Source organism: Phoenix dactylifera, unplaced genomic scaffold (assembly GCF_009389715.1).
Source record: "Phoenix dactylifera cultivar Barhee BC4 unplaced genomic scaffold, palm_55x_up_171113_PBpolish2nd_filt_p 002146F, whole genome shotgun sequence".
Classification (NCBI taxonomy): domain Eukaryota; kingdom Viridiplantae; phylum Streptophyta; class Magnoliopsida; order Arecales; family Arecaceae; genus Phoenix; species Phoenix dactylifera.
Genome location: NW_024069411.1, coordinates 7,149 through 26,429, shown reverse-complemented (window position 1 = coordinate 26,429; position 19,281 = coordinate 7,149). Strand labels below are relative to the sequence as shown.

General features: G+C 38.6%; 1 long non-coding RNA gene and 1 other non-coding gene across 2 annotated transcripts; one reads left to right on the top strand and one right to left on the bottom strand.

The window, feature by feature from the left end:
- Positions 1 to 1,815: 1,815 nt before the first annotated feature.
- LOC120109411 lies at positions 1,816 to 12,905 on the bottom strand. Its single transcript, XR_005510298.1, has 2 exons — positions 11,702 to 12,905; positions 1,816 to 2,922 (listed from the first exon to the last, which is right to left on the bottom strand). It is a non-coding gene; the product is annotated as an uncharacterized LOC120109411 (long non-coding RNA).
- LOC113461270 lies at positions 9,365 to 9,474 on the top strand. The gene has a single exon (XR_003383422.2). It is a non-coding gene; the product is annotated as a small nucleolar RNA R71 (small nucleolar RNA).
- Positions 12,906 to 19,281: the final 6,376 nt, after the last annotated feature.

The window sequence follows — 19,281 nt, the reverse complement described above, 5'->3', positions numbered from 1 at the left end:
GGTGCTTGTTTTAATCTGTATAGTGCCTTGTGTAATCTAAACACATGATTAGAAAATTCATGACTTTCAAAACTAGGAGGTTGCTCTACATACACTTTCTCTTCTTTATAACCATTTAAAAAGATACTTTTTACATCCATTTTATATAATTTGAAATTCATAAAGCATGCAAATGCTCGAAGTACTCTAATAGCTTCTAATCTAGCTATGGGAGCAAATGTTTCTTCAAAATCTATCTCTTCTTCTTGATTGTATCCCTTAGCTACAAGTCTAGCTTTATTTATTGTAACTACTCCATTTTTATCTAACTTATTTCTAAAAATCCATTTTGTTCCAATTACAGAATTATGCTTTGGTCTTTCAGTTAATGTTCATACATTGCTCCTTTTAAATTGATTTAATTCTTCTTGCATAGCATTAATCCAATTTATTTCATGCTCAGCTTCTTCATAAGTTTTAGGTTTTATTTGTGAAACAAAAGTAAGATCGTCATTCAAATTTCTAAGAGAGGATCGAGTTCTTACCCCTTGTGATGGATCACCAATAATCAAGTCTTTGGAATGTCCATATGCGTACCTCCATTTCTTTGGTAAGTCTTGAGATTGTGGTGATTCATGATCAACTTCCTTTTCCTTTTCATCTCCATTTTCTTGATTTGGCACGTCATTAAGATTCAGTTTTTCAAACTCAATATTTCCTGCACCATCATCAAGTATATTTTCTCTCCTAGGGGACTCACTATCAGACTCATCAAAGATAATATTTATTAACTATTCAACTATAAGAGTTCTCTTGTTGAAGACTCTATATGCCCTTCTAGAAGTAGAGTATCCTAAGAAGATACCCTCATCTGACTTGGCATCAAATTTGCTTAGATCCTCCTTGCCATTGTTTAAAATAAAACATCGACATCCAAATACTCTAAAATATTTAGCAATTGGTTTCTTACTCTTCCAAAGTTCATAAGGAGTTTTCTTTGTTATCGGACGTATTAAAACATGATTTAAAATATGGCAAGCAGTGTTTATAGCTTCAACCCAAAAGTACTTTGGAAGATTTGACTCACATAACATAGTGCGAGCCATTTCTGCCAAAGTTCTATTTTTTCTTTCAACAACCCCATTTTGTTGAGGCGTTCTAGGTGCTGAAAATTGATGTGAAATATCATTCTCATTATAGAATTCTTCAAAGTGTTGATTTTCAAATTCAGTTCCATGATCACTTTGAATTGCAATTAAAGTGAAATTCTTTTCAGTTATGATATTTCTATAGTATTTCAAAAATGCTGAAAATGCTTTATTTTTATGTGCAAGAAACGAAACCCATGTATATCTTGAGAAATCATCCACTATTACTAGTGGTGCAAAAATAAAACTGTTCTCCCAAGTGCAGGAGAATCGCACAAGCAGTATAACTCGGGAGTCCGAGGTCGATTCCTCAGAGAACGAAATATGGATTATTAGCGTAATTTCAGATTTAATTAATACAATAAACTTGTGGATTAAGATGATGTTTTGCAAATAGAAAATAAATCAATAAATAGAGAATCGAAGTTAGGATAGATTAAGATGGTGCAGGGATCCAGAATCTCCTTTGATAATATCAAATTCATGCGATAAATTCTATGATTCTTTTGTTTTCTTTAAGAATTATAAGCAGAAAATTTAATTATGGAGTATGTTCTTGATAACATGAATTCTTTTGTTAAGCATTCAACGTGCCTTATAACGTCAACGATGAATCAAATAATCGAGGAAGACATGTATCAATAAGCATAAATCATAAAAGAATTTTCAACATATAAGAATCATGGCATAATCAAAAGATAAATCGTATAAAGCAAAGGATTAGAATTTACATCATGAATTTGGTACACCAAATGATCTCCCTTCACCCATCACCTAGGATATCAGCCCTCCATCAAAGAAATAAGCCTCCTCATATTTTTTTTTCTATTTCTCTTTTTTTTTTTTATTTTCGGAAACAGGGCATACCCTGTTTCCCTCTCTTTCTTCCTCGGTTTTCACTCTTCTTTTCTCTTCGGATGCCGGCTCCCCGTTTTCTTCTTCCCCCCCCATATATATATCCCCCAACCTCCCAGCTAGCGATGGATATCCGGAGAAGAGGATGGGTGCGGACTCCGGATGCATCGCCGAGGATCATGTGTGAACGGCTGAGAACGCGGACGAGACGGACACGGGAGCTGATCGCGGGAGCGGACGACGTGCGGATGGCTACGATGCTTCACGGGAAGCGGGATTGCTGGGAGATTGTGGATGCTGCTATGATCCTCACGAACGGTTGGGAGGCGTGTGAGGCAGGCGGAAGATGAGCAGATCGTGGATCCGGGAGGTGATCGCGGGAGATGGAGCGCTAATCTGCTCTGTGAATGCGAACGGATGGGCTGCACGCTGGAGGAGGATGATCGCTGGCTGAAATCATGGATTAATAAGCTGGTTCTTTGCTGGGATGTGATGCGGAGGAGGCGAGCGGACGCGTGGGAGGTGATCGCGGATGAGACGGATGCCGGATGAATCGCGAAGGCTGGGAGACGATCACGGGCAGATGAAGAGTTGGACGCCGATGTGAGATAAACCGGAGGAGATGCCGCGCTGGGAGGTGATGTTGCTTGATCCGGGAGCTGGGAGGCGTGTGAAACGGGCGGAAGAAGGGGCGTTGATCGGGTTGTGAATGGACTCGAGGAGGAGCGGACGCTTGGAAGCCTCTGAGATCAAATCACGAATCTGGGAGCTCGCGGTATGCTGAAGATGGTAACGGATGAGGGCTGCAGCAGGATCTTTGGCATGTGTCCCGGGAAGAGGCTATGGCATGTAGACATGTGTAGCTCCGGTGCAAATGTGCTTGACCAGATTCAATTATGCTCCTAACATCATTAGGCTTGGAGCCATGCCTTATCCCAAACTATACAAAATGTGCATTTAAACTCTTGATTTACAATAACTTTTGCACCACAAAAAATATGATTTTAATGCAACACATTTAATCATTATTTATTAGCAATAATATTAATTTAAGTGATGTGTAAATCGCACTTTTGTGCTCTCATCACACCCCCCAACTAGCTTATTGCTAGTCTCTAGCAATTAACGAGCAAACGATAAAATGAGGGCACAAAAAATGTTGTCTATCCTATGATTTTTTTTTTTTTTTTTTTATTGAAGCTGAAGATACAAAACTAAGATACGTACCCATTTTCGCAGGGCATTACGATTGCACTTAGCACGTGCAACAAGCCGTTAAACCCCTAGGTTACCCTAGTGGACGAGTGTTGTCTCGTGAGGGTTTTCAGGGATGTTACCCACAAACATCATGAATGATATGACATGCGGTCCTAAATTCTAAGCTAATACCCATGTAATTAATATATATTTTCAAGCATGGCAACTATCAAAGCAAGGGGAAATATGAAAGTGTAGTGTGCATAAAATAATATGACTTTCTCAGAGTACTAATACCTCCACCACAACATGGTACCGCTTGAATTTTAGGTGCACTACTCAAGTTCGCAAGTGTTTACTACAGTTTATTAGAACCTGATCTATCAAATTTTCAGAATATCACATGTTGTCTACATTCGTCAAGAATGGTTCGTATGTAAAGAAAGAGCTATCAATCCCAACTAAATATCCAAAGTACACAAAGGTCCAATACAATGGAGTCAAACCAGCCATTACCACATGTCACTGGGTTCAGCCCGACCAACCCTATTCATGCTTTTTTTTTTTTAGCATAAATATTGGAAACACATATGGTGATTACAATAGTCCAACCCCCTTAGGCTCTAGCAAGGTCCATGTAGCGAGTTTTCGGCCAATGACTCTTGATCCAGTTGGCTCAAGGCATTAGGTGAAAACACCCCTCGGGCTTAATTACTCGAACCAAACTACACCACGAGGTTAGACTTGTCATCTCCTCATTTATTTATTTATTTATTTATTTATTTATTTTTTATTATTTTTTTTTTCAAAATAGAGAAGGTAAACTGAACCATATAACGTGACTGCATCGTGACTATAGGTCAACCAAGGTCGGAACATAAGGCACTTAGGTGATCTAGCCAGGGTATTCAACCTCTATCTTTATGTGAAAACCAAATCATGAACCTTATAGTACGGACAAGGATACTCGTACTTCTTTTATAGATACGGCTTAATAAAAATGCATTAAACAAATATGAACTCCTGAGGCCTTCCTATAATCATTAAGTACATGTGCGGGGATCTAATAATAGGTCTCTGATCAGTCATAATATGCATGTGTTCCTTGCCGTAATAGTTGCACAAACTCAATATGAAAATACATGTGCATTTGCTTAGAAAAGAATGCAATTTTTTTTTTTTTTTTCAAAATACTTCCCTCCCCCCAACTTAAACATTGCATTGTCCTCAATGTAATAGATACAAGAAAGCTATAATGAAAGACAGTAGAGAAAATAATATTGAAGAGAAGAGGAATACCTTGAGCTGTTGATATCCAGAAAATAAAATCTACAAAACTAGAAAAATAATCCTAACTAATATACACGTACCTTTGCCTTCATGCTCAGTCATAAGAAGGCTCCCCCAAGAAAAAGGAGTCCTCTTCATCTGTAAAATTCTCAAGAAAAGGTTTTAACCTGTGTCCATTTACCTTAAAAATTTTACCATCCCGTGGATTCTCAATCTCAACCGCCCCATGTGGAAAAACAGTTTTTATAATGTAAGGACCTGTCCATCTTGATCGCAACTTACCAGGAAACAGATGTAAGCGGGAATCATATAAAAGAACTTTTTGCAAAGGTTCAAAAGATTTTTTTAAAATTGATTTATCATGTAAGATCTTCATTCGTTCTTTGCAAATTTTAGCGTTGTCATAAGCATCTCTGCGAATCTCATTAAGCTCGTTTAATTGCAATTTTCTAGCTAGACCGGCATCTTGTAAATCAAAATTTAATTTTCTAATTGCCCAATACGATTTATGTTCTATTTCTACGGGCAAATGACACGCTTTTCCGTAGACTAGCCGGTAGGGAGACATGCCAAGAATGGTTTTGTATGCAGTACAGTAAGCCCATAATGCATCTGATAGTTTTAAGGACCAATCTTTTCGTGATGGATTTACCGTTTTTTCTAAAATACGCTTGATTTCTCGATTGGCTAACTCTACCTGGCCACTAGTTTGCGGGTGATATGGGGTAGCAACTCTGTGGGTGACACCATACTTTTTTAATAATGTCTCAAAAGGCTTATTACAAAAGTGTTTTCCACCGTCACTAATTATAACCTTAGGCATCCCAAATCGTGAAAAAATATTTTCTTTTAAAAACTTCAGGACAGGTTTGTGATCATTGGTCCTACAAGCAACAGCTTCTATCCATTTGGACACATACTCGACCCAAACTAAAATGTACTCATATCCAAAAGATGGTGGGAATGGGCCCATAAAATCGATGCCCCAACAATCGAAAATTTCGATAATAGTAATGGGTTGAAGAGGCATCATTTGCCTACGAGTTAGGCTTCCAATACGTTGACATGGATCACATGTCCTGCAGAACTCGTGGGCATCTTTGAACATAGTAGGCCAATAGAAACCACATTGCAAGACTTTTGCAACAGTTTTCTTAGAGGCAAAGTGTCCACCACAAGCATCAGTGTGGCAGAAAGAAAGTACGCTTTGTATATCATGATCCGGTATGCATCGTCTAAAGATTTGATCGTTGCAATATTTAAATAAATAGGGTTCGTCATAGTAATAATTCTTTACTTCGCGCAAGAAAATTTTTCTATCTGTCGACCCCCAATGCTCTGGCATCCAGTTTGTAACAAGAAAATTTACAATATCTGCATACCATGGCATACTAGAAAGTGCAAACAACTGCTCTTCAGGGAATGAGTCCTTGATGGAAAATTGTGGCACTGAATCATGAAAAACTAGCCGTGATAAATGGTCAGCAACCACATTCTCTACTCCCTTTTTATCTTTAATAGTGATGTCAAATTCTTGGAGTAGAAGTATCCATCGTATTAATCGTGGTTTGGCCTCTTTCTTATCCAACAAATATTTTAGTGCCGCATGGTCCGTGAAGATAACAATAGGAGCACCAAGGATATAAGAGCGAAATTTATCTAAGGCAAATACTACTGCAAGCAATTCCTTCTCGGTAGTGGTGTAATTCATTTGAGCATCGTTTAAGGTTTTGCTTGCATAGTAAATGACATATGGCTTATTATCCTTGCGTTGTCCTAAGACAGCTCCTATCGCATAGTCGCTAGCGTCGCACATAATCTCAAACGGTAATGACCAATCGGGTGGTCGCACGATGGGTGCAGTGCTAAGCATAGACTTCAACTTTTCAAATGCCTCCTGACAGGTTTCAGTCCAATTGAACGGTGTATCAAGGGATAGGAGGTTACATAATGGTCGAGCTATGACACTAAAGTCCTTGATGAACCTCCTATAGAATCCGGCATGACCCAAAAATGATCTGACATCTCTAACCGTCTTGGGTGCAGGTAGTTTAGCAATTAAATCAGTCTTAGCTCTATCTACTTCCATGCCCTTCGATGAAACAATATGTCCTAAGACAATTCCTTTTGGTACCATGAAGTGGCATTTCTCCCAATTCAGTATCAAATTCTTTTCCATACATCGAGCTAAGACAGCTTGTAAATGTGACAGGCATTCATCAAATGTGTCGCCAAAAACAGAGAAGTCGTCCATGAACACTTCCAAAAATTTTTCGTTCATGTCTTCAAAGATGCTGAGCATGCATCTTTGGAATGTTGCAGGTGCATTACACAACCCGAATGGCATTCGTCGGAAAGCAAATGGGCCAAAAGGACAAGTGAAGGTAGTCTTCTCTTGATCTTCCGGTGAAATTTCAATTTGATAATATCCCGAATAGCCATCGAGAAAACAATAGAAATCATGCCCTGCAACTCTCTCCAATACTTGGTCTAAGAAGGGTAGAGGAAAGTGATCCTTTCGTGTGACCAAATTAAGCTTACGGTAGTCAACACACATGCGCCAACTCGTCGGGACACGAGTTGGAACTAGTTCACCTTGTTCATTTTCTACTACCGTCAAACCCGACTTCTTAGGAACAACTTGAGTAGGGCTTACCCACTTGCTATCGAAAATTGGGTAAATAATACCCACATCAAGCAACTTGAGGACTTCTGCCTTAACCACATCTCTCATCGTAGGATTTAACCTTCGTTGCATTTGCCTTGTGGTTTTGGCATTGTCCTCCAAATATATCCGGTGCGTGCAAATTAAGGGGCTAATTCCCTTCAAGTCGGCAATAGACCATCCTAAGGCTCCTTTATGATTCTTTAAAACATCAATTAATTTTCTTTCTTGGGTATGATCAAGTCCAGACGAGATGATTACAGGAAAAGTATCTTCGGGTCCAAGAAAAGCATACTTAAGTTCCTTTGGTAAGGGTTTCAATTCGAGCTTGGGTGCTTGCTCATGGGATGGTTCTATTTTCACCTCTCGAGGTGGCAACTGTTCAAATTTTTCTACTTTTGGTCTCCACCCATTGATCATCATGGCGTTCGAAAAATTCATACTAGGTTTGACCAACAAATCATCTTTATTGGTGCCATTAGAACACCAATCAATTAAACTATCGCCGGATGGATCGTTAAATGCTTCAGCTAATAAATATTCCTCCGCGATAGTTTCAACCCAATCAACCTCTTTACTCTCTTCGAAATCATTGGGTTGTTTGCACACATTAAAAATGTTCAGTTCTAAGGTCATGTTACCAAAAGAAAGCTTCATGACGCCATTCCTATAATTAATTAATGCATTAGAAGTCGCAAGAAATGGACGTCCTAAAATGACCGGAATCTGAGACTGTGAGTTCAAAGCCGGATGTGTGTCCAATACGATAAAATCGACAGGAAAGTAGAACTTGTCTACTTGGACTAATACATCCTCGACAATCCCCCTTGGAATTTTAACTGACCGGTCAGCTAATTGCAAAGTGACGGAGGTTGGCTTCAACTCACCTAAACCAAGTTGCTCATATACAGAATATGGCAACAAATTCACACTCGCTCCTAAATCTAACAATGCTCGCTCTATCCTAAAGTCGCCTATGATGCATGAGATGGTTGGGCAACCTGGATCTTTATACTTAGGGAGAATGTTGTGCTGCAAAATAGCACTAACATTTTCAGTTAAGAATGCCTTCTTCTTAACATTTAATCTACGCTTGACAGTACACAAGTCCTTCAAAAATTTGGCATATGAAGGTACTTGTTTGATTGCATCAAGAAGAGGTATGTTGATTTTTACTTGCTTAAAAAGCTCAAGAATTTCAGAATTAGGTTCGAGCTTTTGCAACGGCTTTAATCGTTGTGGAAAAGGTGGAGGAAAAGGGCATTCAACTTTCTCGGTAGAAGTTGGGACCTCAACTTCATCTTTGTCCCTTTCATCAACTTTGGGAGCATCAGAATTAGAAGTGACTTGCGGTTTTAATGGGACGGTATGATCAATGACTTTCCCATTACGCAAAGTCATGATACTCTTTGCATGTTCTGTATGCGAACTAGAAAGATCCGTATTATTACTACCGTGCACTTGTGGGTTAGGTTGGGGTTGAGCTGGAAGCTTATCCTTCTCTTGGGTACTTAGGACGGTAGTCAACATTGATAATTGGTTCCTTATGTCTTCAAAATTTCGAGTATTTTGAGCATTGATACTAGCTTGACCTTGTAGAAAAGTTTGTATGGATTGCAAGGTATCCTCGATATTTGGCTTTTGAGAAGGTGATGGTGCATAAGTAGGATGTGTAGGTGGAGGAGCTGAATGGTGTGACTGTTGAGGATGATCGTTTCTCCACCTAAAATTTGGGTGATTCTTCCAACCAAGATTATAGGTATTCGAGTATGGATCGTTATAAGGCTTTTGGTAGGAGTTCATAGCATTTGCTTGATCGTGCAAGACTTCTTTGAATGCCGGTATGGTGGGGCAATCTGTAGTAGTATGACCCGACATATCGCAGATACCACAACACTCGTTTCTAAGCTCTATAGTCTTGACAGGCTCAACCTTCCTAAGCTCAATTTCTTCCACCTTCCTAGTGAGGGCTGCCATTTTAGCATGAAGATCATCCTCAGTTCTGAGGTTGTAAAGGCCTCCCTGTACAGAGTTAGTAGGCTTAGGTAAAGACTTGGTGTTTCTATCCCCGTTATCCCAAAGTTGGGCAGTCTCAGCAAGGGAATCCAAATATTCCCACGCCTCATCAGGGTGTTTTTCTAAAAATCTACCATTGCACATGGTTTCTACAAATTGTTTTAACTGTGGAGATAAACCTTCATAAAAGAAGCTAATGGTTCTCCAAGTTTCGAACCCGTGATGAGGGCATGAGAGAAGAAGGTCTTTAAATCTTTCCCAACATTCATAAAATGTTTCATTATCTTTTTGTTGGAAATTGCTAATATGTCTTTTTAAAAAGTTGGTCCTTTGTGTGGGGAAGAACTTCTTTAGAAATTCTCTCTGCATATCTTGCCAATTTCTTATTGATCTAGGTCGCAAAGAGTTTAGCCATGTTTTGGCCTTATCCTTTAGAGAGAAAGGAAACAATGTCAACTTGAGGACATCCTCGGTGACATTTGGCACTCTAAATGTAATGCTCAATTCTTCAAAATCCTTTAAATGAAGATACGGACTTTCGGACTCTAACCCATGAAACTTGGGCAGCAATTGGATTACCCCTGGTTTGATGTCAAAATGTCCTACATTATCAGGAAAAATTATGCATGAAGGCTGACTAGTCCTAGCCGGTTGTAGGTATTGTCTTAGAGTCATAACATGGGGTTCTCGTTCTCTATTGTGGTGACTCCCCGCATCTTCATTTAGATCAGCCATCTCACAAGGTGTGAGATATTGCGAAGGAATTTCAGAAGTATGTCCTAAGGGATGATCTAAAGTTGTACGACTTAATCGACCGGTGTCGTCCCTATTCCACTTTAACATGCAAAATAATTCCCTCTCTTTTTTTTTTTCTTTTTTTTTAAAAAAAATAAAAAAAATAATAAATATAAGTACCAAATAAAGATATCCTAAAACGACACCTTAATTCAAAAATCTATTCTCAATCAATCATGCAACAAAACATTACACCTCAATTTCTAATGTTTTTCTTAAATTTCTAGACAGCTCCTAACTGGTTTGAAGAGGGCACCTAAGCCTCCAATCCGGTCTAATGAACCTAGTTGACCAGGTAAGCTCCCAGGTAAGTGGAGGGGTCACGATGCGTTCGCAAAGGTCCCACTTAAAACCCACTTGCCTCGAACAGATGAACTGTCTCCCTTATAGGGACAAAGCTTGCCTAGACATCAACTAAGCCACAGAGCGAAATTGGTGCAACTTTCGGTGATCTTCGTCCTATTGAGCTCGAATGTCCTTAGGGGCCAACGTCTAGTTGATTTTAGTTAAGCTTAGGATATTTATGCACTGGGGTGATTTTTGGGCTAAGGACGAGTGATGAAATCCCGACCTTATCTTTTTAAATGGGTTCTGCCCTTAAAATATTTTATGCAGATGCCTTATACTATATGCAACAATCAAGAGATTTTTTTTTTTAATGTTTTATGGCATGACATTAAATTTCATTGAATAGGTGATCAAGCAAATTAATTATTTATTTTTTTTAAATTTTATGAGTTGAAGTCTGAAATTTGAAATTTGAATTTTAAAATTTTAGGTTTTTTTTTTCTTTTTTTTTTTATTTTTGAATAATCACCCTTGTTCTTTTCTTAAAGTTTTTTTCTTAAATTTTCAATTAGCAACAAGGGTTAATGTGATATGATAACAATAAAATTCTGATTCTAAAAAAAATAAATGCAGAAAATTCAAGACAGAAATCAGCAAGATTTTATATTAATCTAATGGTCTTAAAAGTCTCAGAATGTCAATCAGACATTCAACTATGATATTCAACTATGTGTCGTTCAGATTATTCAACTATGTGTCGCGCACTAGCTGACCAAATTTGAGTCAAATCAGACGGCTAATTTCTATGATATCAGAGTTTGATGCAAACTGTGCGGGGAATTAAAAATAGTAGTAAAGACGCAATTTTTTTTTTTTTTAAAAGAAAAAAATACTAACTACTAAGGTAAAAATTAAATCTAAAATTATACTAATAACTCAGCCGTTCCCCGGCAACGGCGCCAAAAACTTGGTGCAAAAATAAAACTGTTCTCCCAAGTGCAGGAGAATCGCACAAGCAGTATAACTCGGGAGTCCGAGGTCGATTCCTCAGAGAACGAAATATGGATTATTAGCGTAATTTCAGATTTAATTAATACAATAAACTTGTGGATTAAGATGATGTTTTGCAAATAGAAAATAAATCAATAAATAGAGAATCGAAGTTAGGATAGATTAAGATGGTGCAGGGATCCAGAATCTCCTTTGATAATATCAAATTCATGCGATAAATTCTATGATTCTTTTGTTTTCTTTAAGAATTATAAGCAGAAAATTTAATTATGGAGTATGTTCTTGATAACATGAATTCTTTTGTTAAGCATTCAACGTGCCTTATAACGTCAACGATGAATCAAATAATCGAGGAAGACATGTATCAATAAGCATAAATCATAAAAGAATTTTCAACATATAAGAATCATGGCATAATCAAAAGATAAATCGTATAAAGCAAAGGATTAGAATTTACATCATGAATTTGGTACACCAAATGATGTCCCTTCACCCATCACCTAGGATATCAGCCCTCCATCAAAGAAATAAGCCTCCTCATATTTTTTTTTCTATTTCTCTTTTTTTTTTTATTTTCGGAAACAGGGCATACCCTGTTTCCCTCTCTTTCTTCCTCTGTTTTCACTCTTCTTTTCTCTTCGGATGCCGGCTCCCCGTTTTCTTCTTCCCCCCCCATATATATATCCCCCAACCTCCCAGCTAGCGATGGATATCCGGAGAAGAGGATGGGTGCGGACTCCGGATGCATCGCCGAGGATCATGTGTGAACGGCTGAGAACGCGGACGAGACGGACACGGGAGCTGATCGCGGGAGCGGACGACGTGCGGATGGCTACGATGCTTCACAGGAAGCGGGATTGCTGGGAGATTGTGGATGCTGCTATGATCCTCACGAACGGTTGGGAGGCGTGTGAGGCAGGCGGAAGATGAGCAGATCGTGGATCCGGGAGGTGATCGCGGGAGATGGAGCGCTAATCTGCTCTGTGAATGCGAACGGATGGGCTGCACGCTGGAGGAGGATGATCGCTGGCTGAAATCATGGATTAATAAGCTGGTTCTTTGCTGGGATGTGATGCGGAGGAGGCGAGCGGACGCGTGGGAGGTGATCGCGGATGAGACGGATGCCGGATGAATCGCGAAGGCTGGGAGACGATCACGGGCAGATGAAGAGTTGGACGCCGATGTGAGATAAACCGGAGGAGATGCCGCGCTGGGAGGTGATGTTGCTTGATCCGGGAGCTGGGAGGCGTGTGAAACGGGCGGAAGAAGGGGCGTTGATCGGGTTGTGAATGGACTCGAGGAGGAGCGGACGCTTGGAAGCCTCTGAGATCAAATCACGAATCTGGGAGCTCGCGGTATGCTGAAGATGGTAACGGATGAGGGCTGCAGCAGGATCTTTGGCATGTGTCCCGGGAAGAGGCTATGGCATGTAGACATGTGTAGCTCCGGTGCAAATGTGCTTGACCAGATTCAATTATGCTCCTAACATCATTAGGCTTGGAGCCATGCCTTATCCCAAACTATACAAAATGTGCATTTAAACTCTTGATTTACAATAACTTTTGCACCACAAAAAATATGATTTTAATGCAACACATTTAATCATTATTTATTAGCAATAATATTAATTTAAGTGATGTGTAAATCGCACTTTTGTGCTCTCATCAACTAGTTCATACTTTTTTCCTCCTAGACTTGTAGTTCTAGTAGGTCCAAATAGATCCATATGAATGAGTTCAAAAGGCTTAGTGGTTGACACTACATTCTTTGATTTAAAAGATGATTTTATTTGCTTTCCTAATGTACATGGTCTACAACTTAATTTTGGCACATCTTTTATCAAATTCTTTTTTTGACTAGTTTTGATATTAAGTCCATACTAGCATGTCCTAGTTTACGATGCCATAGCCAACTTGTTTCATTTTTCTTTTCTTCATTAGTAATTAAGCATAACCCATTTTTCTTGGCTAAGTCATGAAGATCACCATATAAATATTTTCATGCCTATGTTCCATAAGTACAATGCTATTATCTTTAGGATTTGTGATTATGCATACTGAAGCTTCAAATGAAACTTTAAAACTTTTATCACAAATTTGATTTATGCTAAGTAAGTTATGTTTCAAACCATTAACCAATAAAATATTTTCTATAAAAGTAGATGGAGTGATACGAATTTTATCCTTTTCAATGATATGTCCTTTTCCATTGTCTCCATAGGTTACCACTCCACCATCCTTAGATTCCAAGGTGACGAATTGCTTTATGTCACCTGTCATGTGTCTTGAACAGCCGCTATCTAGATACCAACGTTTACTCTTGTCATTGGCTGTAAGACACACCTGCAATCAACATCAAAGATGTACTTTAGGAATCCAAAATATGTTGGGTCCTTTAGGGTTAGTGTTTGATGTTCCTTTTGGAATCCAAATTTTCTTGTATTTTAACTTGCTCTTTTCACTCAATTTGTTATGGCTGAATTTTCTAAAATTATATTCGTATGCTTTGTGTCCTATTTTATTGCAGCAATAACAAGTTGTATTTTCATTTTTGGCTTTCATAAATATATTCTTTAAGTATTTTTGCTTTCTATTCGTATTATATCTTAATCCTGCTTTATCATATACAACTTTTTGACTATCAAGAATCATATTCAATTTAGTCGAGCTAAGTGTAAACTTGTCCACTAAGGATTTATATTTTTCTGCATCTTCTTTTAGTTTAACATTTTCAACAATTAGATTTTTAGTTTCAAGAGTGAACTTCCTACTTAATGTTTCATAGTCCTTTGATAGTTTCAACTTTTTTTTCATAAGAGATTGATTTTCATCTTTTAGAACTTTATTTTTATTAATAAGCTTCTTGTGCTCTTCCATAAGATCTAAGAATGCATCATGTAATTCTTCTACTGTGAAATCACACTCAAGTTCAGAATCTACCTCATCTTCATTCGCCATGTAGCAAATTTGAGCCGTCTCTTGCTGATCTTCCTCTTCCGAACTTGACTCCTCAGTTTCACTCCATTCAGCCATAAGAATCTTCTTTTTGAGTTTTCTTGTCATCCATTTTAATTTAAGACAAATCTTGAAATGCCCGGGCTTGTTGCACTCATAGCAAATTGGCATTTCCTTTTCTTTCTCTTTATCCTTTCCTTTTTCTTTGCTTGAGCTGCCTTTAAGGAAAGGCTTCCTTTTGTAAAATTTCTTCTTTCCTCTCATGAATTTTCTGAATTTTCTTGCGAGCATAGCCATTCCTTCTTCGTCATATTCCTCCTCTTCATCAAACTTCTCTGATTCAATGTTTTGTTTCTGAGTCGCGGACTTGAGAGCAATGGTTTTCTTTTTCTTGACCTCTTCTTCTGAATTTTATTTCATGGTCAACTCATGGGTCACGAGTGATCCTAGAAGCTCTTCCAATTGTAGTGTGTTGAGGTCCTTTTGTTAGAAGTATGCCCTAGAAGCCAACGTAGCTAACGCATATTTGTAATCTGGGGCACAAATTTATAATTTGACTCTTATTAATAAATAAGATTAGACAATTTATTTTTCATTCATGTTTTGTATGTGTCCATGAATCGTCCAAGAAATTAATAGATGATGACACATATTCTCAAAGGAGTTGAGAATTTGAGGCATATGTCATTAGGGATTAATTTCTAAATGCTCCTGATCGATGGATCCATTATGAGGGATGGTGATCGATCCGCTGAGATTAGTGCACAAATCACTTAGTCAGATGGACGAGTCTCGAGTCCACGGTGTAGAGACACTGGAGTGATTATGCAAGTACTTGTTAGAGAACAAAGTACTGAGCATGACCAAAGATAGTAGTCACATGGATGTCTATCCACTTGTCAGTGACTACTTATGCTGCAGTTGTATGACTCGTCCTTTGACCTACGATGCCTCAGCTATTCACTATGAGGTTGCTATAGTTTGACGAGCATGTGAACTTGGGCCCTAGCTATTCGGGTCCTTGTAGTGCGGATTGGCTATAGTAGGTTCATTTTGGAATAGAGTTGCATCTAGATAGGATCTATCGACTTTGATAGATTAGGAGTGATCCTATGTGATTTATGAGTCTGAGTTCGATAAATTCCTGGTCAAGTATTTTGGAAAACGAGTTTTTCATATCTCGAACTGAAAGTCGTATAAATTTGACATATGACGGACGATGGGATTTGACGAGATATCTATCACCTCCGTCACGTCGGGATCCATGATAGAGGGACTGTATCATACGCTAACTGCACCTAGAGGTTCAGACATTCCATTCTATTGGGTTGCCACCATATACTGCTAGGTGTCACTAGTGGATTGTGAGACTCGAAGGCATTCACTTGGTGATCAGTGAACCCTGAGAGTAGAATTGAAATCGTTTCAGTCCACTGAAAGAAGTTTCAGTGATATTGAGATGGAGATCTCAATATGTTTCACTACCAGTCAGAATAGAACCTGCGGGATCACACACATAGAGGATTTAATTAGTCAGACTATTATAACTGTGATTTGGAATCACAATAGAAATTAATCATCAATATGATTGGTGATTGAATTAACCCACTAAGCGTTAGTGAGTTAATGGAAGAAGAATTAACTGAAATTGATTGCAATTGGATTGCAATTGGGCTGATTTAATGAGGCAAATCAAATTGGGTTCGACCCAAATTGATTTGGGTTCATGATTGGGTCAATTTAATTAAACCAAGATTTGTGCGGATTTTAAAGACCACATGTCGTCATAGGATGAATATCACTTAAGTCATGTTCACACTATGCGGACTTTAAAGTCCACATAGCGTCGTAGGATGCATGCTTCCAAATCAATTAATTCTCCTAATAAGATTAGGAATCCTAATGTGATTAGAAAATTAATCAATTGAATTAATTGGACACATGTCATGCATCTATGAGCACAAAGATTAGACACTTGACATTAATCCAAGGATGGGTTATAGTCCCATACTCCTAATAAGATTAGGAGAGGCCCTAAACCCAATCTATAAAAGGGTACCAAGGGAGACATTATGAATCAATTCTCTCCTCTTCCTCTCCACGCCTCCTCTTCTTTCTTCCTCCTTCTCCACGGCAATAAGGGGTCTTCATCCTCCTCTTCTTCCATGGTAGCAAAGCAAGGAAGATCCACGTGCAAGGTTCCTCCTTCCTCTTCCTCCATCACGAGCAAGGTTGAAGAAGAAAGGTTCTTCATCAAGGAGGTAAGTTGCAGATTCTTATTCCAACTTATGATAGTCATGAGAGATCTTTGCAAGGAGCTAGCACTGCGGTAAGACCCATTCTCAGATGATTAGATCCTCGTATGGATACTTGTAGAGGCCGGACAATTGTGTGGCTCAAACAGGAACCTAGAATAGATCATCAGGCTACGGTGTTCTACACCTGCAGAATTTTGAAGATGAGATCTTCAAATCTAATAACTTCTGATTTTGTTTCAGTTTTATAAATCTTAATCAACCCTCCTCAGATCCTAATCTTTCCTTCCTAATGAGTTTAAATATCTTCTGGATTTGGATCCAGAAAATTTTTTGAATTCTACGATCCGAGGCATGTTCATACGATGAACGACGTCCCGTTCGAATTCCGCTGCGAACATCGCATCGAACGGGGCGTAACTCAGCAGTGGTATCAGAGCCATGGTTCTAGAAAGCATGATTAGGATTTAAGGATTAATTATCATATTTTTAATCTAATTTTTAAAGGAATTATGCTTGCTAGATTTTCTGCATGCTGAAATTTCAGGTTGCCGAAATTTTCAGCTTGCAGAATTTTATTTGCTATGATCTTGCAAATTGTTTTAGAATTGCAATTAGATTACAATGTTTTAAATCAAGTAATGCATGATCTAAAATCCAGAGAATAGCATAATATTTTTAAAGTTTCAGATCTGAAAATATACATAAGATGCATGTAATCATAATGTTCATACTTGTTTAAGGTTATGTTTAAAATAATGTATGCATTAGATGTATGTATTAGTTAAACAAAATTTATTTGCATGAGTTGTAAATAAATCCTTCAATAATAGGACATTTACATAAGATGTAAACTGAAAAAATTATGTCATTTACATAAGATATAATCACATAATATATGAAAGGGTTTCATAATTACATAGGATGTAAACTTGAACCAATATGACATTTACATAAGATGTAAATCGAATGACATATGGTATGGAGTAGATTGTTACATTAGATGTAAATCCCAAGAGACCTAAAACCTTCCTAAATCAATCGAAAGTGAACGATACATTGAGCTAGCCATATTTGATTAATTGATCTAATTAGTGTCTAGGAAAGCTCAAAGGTGGTTACTTAATTAGGACCTTACTCTCTGAGTAAGGAGTGCCTCCCACCTGTTTACCTGGCCAAGTGATCGATTACCTTCTATAGAAAGCTCAAAGTTGGAATCACTAAGATCTGATTACCCAATATAAAGTCGATTGGTCTTCCGCCGTAGTAGAGTTGCTAAGATCTTTTCGGCGTTGATTAGTCTCGGCTGGATACAGTGGGCTAGTTACATCGGAGGATGGGACCTCTCTATTAACATGAGACGTTGCGGGGTAAAAGTGGGGTTGGGCTCCAATAATTGTTAGGTGAGGATCCAATCACAACTTTATTTTTGCGGGATATACGGTGGGTCTGACTTAACCAAGAAACGGATCCAATAACTGTTAGGTGAGGTCCTTATGACTTGGAGACTAGGTTAGCTCAATATGCTTACGAAGCATTATACAAGAGTTGTACACTCATCGTCTATGTGTCTCTAATAACTGTTATATGAGGTGACATGTAGATTGGCGGTGTTAGAACCCGCCCATGCCGCAGAAAATTTAAAAAAATTCAGATACAGCGGAAGAGGCATGCGCGGGATCAACCGTTCATCGCATGAACGTTGTTCAAAAACCGTTTGTAGTTAGATAAGGATTAAAAACTTTTAAAAACATTAGGAAGATCAGATCTTCACCTTTGTGCAGGTAGATGATCACCGCAAACTGATGATCGTGGTTTTGGAAGAAAGTTCACTTGAAGCCGTTCAAGTGTCCAGCCTATACGGGTATCCACACGAAGCAATAGGTCGATCCAAACGCTTCAATCTCCCCGGGGTGCAAGCTCCCTTGCAGAGATTGGTTTTGATGGCTGATCTCTCCCTTTCTTTCAACTCTTGAATGTGCTTGAGAGGAGGGAGATGAAGGAGGACTCAAGGAAGAAGATCACCAAGCCTTGCAGCCTCTTTCCCTTGCATGCGTTGGAAGGAGAAAGGGAGGAAAAGGATGCCGCCAACACCTTTTCTTTGCTTTTCCTTGCTTGCGGCTGAAACAAGAGGAGGAGAAGGGAGGCCACGAGTTGGAGAGGAGGAGGGCTTCACATGAATGCCCTAGGTGCCGCCCAAGTCTCCTTTTATAGATATCTAGGGCTCCTACAATTTAGGAGCCCTTGATCTTTTACCAAGAGGGGCGCCGGCCCCTCTTGTGTTGCCGCACCAAGGAAGAAAAGGAGGAGGGGCGTGATCCCTAGAGGAGGATTAGGAGGTCCCTATTTGGTTTAGTCCTAATCCAATTAGGGTTTAACCAAATCATGAATCAATTGGGTTCAATCTATACTAGTCCTAATCCAATTAGAACTTGAATGAACCATGACTCAATTGAACTCTTCAATCCTAACCCAATTAAGAGTCATGTTGATTCATGAGATTAATAATTAATTAGGACTTAAGAAACCCTAATCCAATTAGGACCTATTTAATTTTAGTCCTAATCCAATTAGGACTCTAATTTGAATCCGAAGTCCTAATTCGATTAGGACTCTGGGAATCCTACTCCAAGTAGGAATCCAAATTTAATTCAAAACTCCTAATCAATTAGGATTGTAGAAATCCTACTCCAAGTAGGAATCCCAGTCCTACTCCAAATAGGATTCCCAGTCCTAATCCAATTAGGACTCTAGAAATCCTACTCGAAGTAGGATTTGTGTTTAAGTCCAATTAATTAATTCCTTTGTTCCTTCTTCAACCGATTATC